Consider the following 6,000-nt stretch of genomic DNA (forward strand, 5'->3'; position numbering starts at 1 on the left):
TTAGTCTAGAAAATGAGCTCTAAGTGTTTAACTCAACATGGTACAAGATAACCCTTATTTAGAGGTGTGAAGAAGCTTGTTCTTGGATCAAACCGAGTTAAATATCTTTGGCAAATGATCTAGATTGAACCAAATTTAGAAATATGATCCTCACACCATTGATTGATATTGATAATCTCCAGCTATCTATATTTTGAACCTTTGTGGTTATTGATGACAAAGGGGGAGAAAAACAAAGATATTAGTACATGGGGAGAAAAACAAAGATATTCGTGTACTAAGATAGTGAAAAGACAACAAAGGAGAAGAATTTGACATAGGGGGAGGAATATGACAAAGGAAAGGGATCAATTAAAATTTAGAGCACACAAGTAGGGGGAGCAAGCTTATGAACTTGTAAGGTGCATTTGAATGTGCATTTCATATGTTTGCTTGCATGGCACAAGTTTTAAATTTCAATATCCATGCTTGTGTGGTGTATGCTAGTTGTAGGTTTGAATGATAAAATGAAAAACTAGCATGCATAGGATATCTAATGATTTCATTTCCAAGTATTTCTAAGTGGTATCAAGCTAACCATGGTGCTAAGGATGGTATAATGGTGCACTCCAATTGGTATCACGCTTCAAAGGTCCATCTTTTACACCATAGCATCATTTGGTAGACATTGTCTCCTATATTTCCTATCTAAGCATATGTGCAAGCTACAATCTAAACTCTTAGCACATATGTAGGGGGAGCAATTATCACCATTTGGGGTTCATGAAACTTGTCCATATCCTTTTACACATGGTAAATATGCTTGGGCAAGTAACATGAATTCAATTGAATTTTAATTCATATCTTTGTGAGAGGGTTGTCATCAATTACCAAAAAGGGGGAGATTGAAAGCTCTAGTTTGGTTTTGGTAAATTGATGAAACCCTAAGTGCTAACCTAGTTTATCAAGTGATCATGAGATAGGTAGCACATTCCAAGTGGTGAAGCAAATAAAGATTATGACATGATGATGGTGATGCCATGGTGATGATCAAGTGCTTGGACTTGGAAAGAAGAAAGAGAAAAATAAAAAGCTCAAGGCAAAGGTATATATTGTAGGAGCTATTTTTGTTTTGGTGATCAAGACACTTAGAGAGTGTGATCACATTTAGGTTTAATAGCCGTACTATTAAGAGGGGTGAAACTCGTATCAGAATGCGGTTATCAAAGTGCCACTAGATGCTCTAACTCATTGCATATGCATTTAGGATCTAGTGGAATGCCAACACCCTTGAAAATGTTTGTGAAAATATGCTAACACATGTGTACAAGGTGATACACTTGGTGGTTGGCACATTTGAGCAAGGGTGAAGAAGTTAGAAGTGAAAAGGAGTTAGTCTCGCTAGTCACTGAGTGACCGGAGCTGGTCTTAGAGGGACCGGCGTGTCCGGTCAAGTGTGGCAGCGTACACGCCCGCGTCGGTCATCGACCGGATGCTGGGTCTTGGACTAACCGGACGCTGAGGTCCAGCGTCCAGTCCTGTTGTTGGGTAGCGCAGAAGAAAGTCACTGTGAGACCGGACGCTGGTAGAGTCCGGTCAAGCATGACCGGACATGTCCGATCGAAGAAATTCATTTCTAGAACCTTACTGGAAACGACCGGACGCTGGAGGCTTAGTGTCCGGTCACTTATGCCACAGCGTCCGGTCGACTGTTGACCGTTGAGATTGTAACACCTCGGGTGTTTTAAATACTAAAACCTGCCATGTCATCATATGCATTGTACATCATTTCGTATTAGTGAAAATTTTTATGTGCATTCACTAAAACAAGTTTACCTTTATGTTGTATGTGTTGAATTGTATTGTTTGAATCAAGTTCAAAGTTTTGTTTGGATTTGAATTTTCAAAAAACCCTAATTTCAGCATTTAAGTTTGCCCTGGAAAACCCATTTCAAAATCTAAGCACATTTTGGGGTTGAGCCTAAAAGCAAAAGTGTAGAACTTGTCGAGTTGTACAAAGTTGATTTTTGGAGTTTTCAAAGTTGTTTTATAAATGTGAAGTAATTTGAAAAGGCGTAATTCTTTAAATGTCCCCTTTTTGAATTCAAATTTGCATTTCAAAATATAGACCGAATTAGGGGTGGTTATAAAAGCAAAGTTGTAGAACTTTGAATTTTGAACAACTTTTATTTTTGTAGATTTTTGAGTTGTTACATAAATTTGGGAGTAATTTGGGTTTTAAATCGAGTGGCAATTTTGTAAATAAGGTGAACAGTGACCATGGAAGCCACCTCACCGCCGACGATCTTCTTTCTGCTTCTAGGCACGCTCGTGGCCATCTTTGGCTTCGCATTGGCATGGGGAAGGCTCCTGCGTGGCTTCCTTTTGCTTCTGAGCCGCATTATAAGGCCTTCATCGCCGTCATTCTTCGCTGTTTCTCCTCTATTTTCCCGACGCCACCGCTGCTGCTCTGTCGAGCTTTCGCTGTCGACCTAGCGCCGTTACCGTCTCGGCAAAGCCTGTCCCAGCTTCACCTATTCCTTGCGCACCCAGCCAACCAACCATTGTAGCTTGATTTCATCGGGAACCGCCGTTCATCGCTTTTCTTCCTCGCGGCCGGTAGCGTCGCCGTCGCATGCGCTTCACCGTGGCCAGCGCTCTACGGTGAGCCTCTGAGCTTGTGAAGCCTTGTTTCAGCTTTGCCATGATGTCGTGGTGCTTTGTGCCTAGTTGATTGACCATTTTGTCCACCGCTGTAACACCCTAAAAAGTGCCTCTTTTGAAATAGAGTTAAAATGATTTAAGTTGGAATTTTTGTGCACATGAAATATAGGAAATAAAAATTTTCATTAATTTAAAATTCAACATAAGGTAGTAACATGTGTGAGCATACATGCTGCTACATCTTATTCATTATGATGAATAGTGTTGATCCAAACTCTAAAGTAATTTGGACTGTTTTTGAAAAGGGTTTGAAAATGGCTTTGAAAATAAAAGAAAAGAAAGAAAAGAAAATTAGAGAATAAAAGTATTTCAAAAGTTGTAAAATTTATTTTTGGAAACTTACCAAAAATTTCTCATTTATATTTGAGATGAAAAGTATATTGAAAAGTACACTTGAAATTGATTTGAATTTGGCTTAGGATTGAAAACTAGAAAAAGAAAATGATTTAGAAAAAGAAGGAAAAAGTCCTCTCTCATTTTGGCCCGAGGGCCCACGTTTTCCCCTTCGGCCCACTCTTCCTTCTCCCTCTTCGCTGGCCCAGCCTCTCCTCCGTTCCCTCCTCCTTCCCGGCTTTGGCCCGCTCGGAAGCCCAGCTCGCGTGCGCTAGTCATCGGCCCAGCTCGCTTGGCCTTCACCCGCACGCGTCGGCCTGCTCCACGCCTGCCCTCCGCGTGGCCTACTCGGCTGCTCTGCTCGCCTGGCCCAGTCCCGTGCCTTCCGCGCAGCGCCCAGCCTGCTTCAGCCTTCAGCGCCGCCGCCTCTTTCTCCCTTCTCCCCGCTGCCCGCTGGCCCCGCGCATCAGTCATGTCATGCGTCAGCCGCCCGCGCGCCTCACCCCTTCCCCCTCACTGCCCGCGGGTCCCGCCAGTCAGCCGGCCCCTTTCCTTCCTTCCCCGCGCGCGTGCTTTCCTTTCCTCTGCCCACCGATGGCGCAGCCCCGTATGGCAAGCAGCCGCCGCCGTCGAGCATGCAAGGAAGGCAACCAATATTCCCCGCGCCCCACTGCCCTTCCTTTTTCCATGCCCCGTCCCTCCTATAAAGCCCCGAGCCGGACCCCTCTTTCTCCCCCCTTCCTGTCCGCTCGAAGCTCGCCCTCACCGTGCCCTCTCTCTCTCTCCAGTTCACGGCCGCCGTCGACGACCCGCTTCGGAGCTCTCCCGGACGCCGCGCTCCGCTCCAATCGACTCTCAATGAGCTTCTCCTCCCCCCTGTGCTGCCAGTTAATCTTTTGGCCCACTAGAACGCCGCATCCGACGAACTCGGACCATCGGCAACAATGGTGCCGCCGTGGAACTAGCGCCCCGGTGTCTTCCTCGCCTCGGTAGCGCCCCCAACATGTTCGCGCGCTCGTGTAGATCAACTCCGTGCATGTTGCCTCGATCTAGGAGGTCCAGAATGCCCCGCCGCCGTGCTCGGCTCACCGCCGGCCATGGTGCCCTCGCCGGAGACGAGGAGCAGCGCCGGTCAATCGCCTGCACTCACCTGCGCCACACGATCTTGGATGGACGGCCCGGATTAGAACGAAACGGTTCGGTTCACCGCGGACTGTGGACTCGGTCCACCGCGCCAAGTCAGCGCACGTTCACCGCACGCGTGGCACACCGCGCCAACAGCGTGCTGCCACGTGGCTGCCCGATCAGCAGCCGAGTCAACCCAGCAGTCAGCCGCGCCTGTTTTACAAAATAGCCCCTCGGTTTTTAGTGAATCAACCCGCGATCCAAAGCAGTTCAAAATAATTACAAATCCGCCCTGTTTTTATTCACTTTAGACCCTGTATTTTCCAGAATTAGTGTGCCCAGTCTAAAGTACATTTAAATTTAGATTTTAATTGTTTTAATTCAAATTTGAGTTCAAGTTAATTATAGAAATGCCACTGGATCTTATTTTATGCGTAACTTTTGCGTTTTAAGTCCGATTTGATCATTCGAATTGTGTTAGGACCGTATTTATGTTATCTATGTGTTTATACTACTGTTAGGCATGTTTTCAACACTTGAAATTCATGAGTAGATTTAATCTATTATTTAATTAAAGTAAAACTGGTTTAAATCATAACTTATTCATTTCAACTCCGAAATAGTCCATACAAGTTGCGTTTGTTTCGTAACAACGAGATCTATGTATTAGTAATGATGTTTACTATATTACTATTTCATAAAAATCATAGTTTAAATCATATCTTGATTAAAGATTATGCAACTAGGTTTTATACATAAAATATGATTTGTTTTACTTTTGTTTTATAATTTAAATCTAAGATTGACTTAATTTAATCCATATCGTTTATAAAATATCTTTTGTATATGAATTCATAAAGTTAACATAAATGAAGCCTATAGTTTATTTTTCCACATATAAGGCAAATCTCTCGGTAGTTGTAACTTTTCAACCATAGCTTCGATTAGCGTGCCTCTCGCGACTATGTGTTCGTAGTGATGTGTAGAATCGTATATCAATCTCTTTTACTTATTTTTCTATGATTGGTGTACTGTTCTGATATAGATACAACTGTATGCTATGCATGTATGTGTATGGATGTTTGTGTGGTGTTCTACGATTGTCCAGTCGATGAGATATACGTGGTGATCTAGAAGAAGAAGAAAGACATCAAAGAATAAAGCTTACCGAAGGATCGGTGTGTAAGGCAAGTATAGCATGGAACATCCTTGTTACCTATTCATATTTAATCACTAAATTCATATTGCATGTGTCTCCCTTGTTACCATTAAGGATATCCTAGATATTTGATATCTTGTTCCTTGAAAACCTTTGGGTAACTGCATTGGATAGTTTTGCTAGTGCTTAATCAAAACCATGATCTTGTAACTTGACTAATGGTATATGCAATAAACATTAAAACATGACTTTTTAGTAACATGGAATCAGGGGGCTAGAGTGTTTAGCTACTTTCTAAATGCTTTAGATTCCTCTCTCTAAGGACTCATCTGTAAGTGATCATCTGGGACTTACAGTACAACTGTGAGGGCTATATGGCTCTAGCTTTAGCTCAGTATGAGGACCCTTTTCTAGCTTGTTAGTGGTTACCTTTATGGCGCAAGAGGGGCTCCAACGGGTATGATCTCGGTCTGCCAAGTAGGTGCACTTGCTAGTCACTACTTGGAGGGGGGTTCATGCTTATTGATGGGTAAACCTTAGCGGCCCTAACTTGTTAGACGAACCTTTGAAAGGCTTCATAGTGAACCCTGCCGACCTTCCTTGGTAGTGGGTCAAGAGGCTGATCACCTCGGGCAAAAGGGTAAATCACGACTCACAGTGAACGTGTACAACCTCTGCAG

This window comes from Miscanthus floridulus, chromosome 6 (assembly GCF_019320115.1).
Source record: "Miscanthus floridulus cultivar M001 chromosome 6, ASM1932011v1, whole genome shotgun sequence".
Lineage (NCBI taxonomy): Eukaryota > Viridiplantae > Streptophyta > Magnoliopsida > Poales > Poaceae > Miscanthus > Miscanthus floridulus.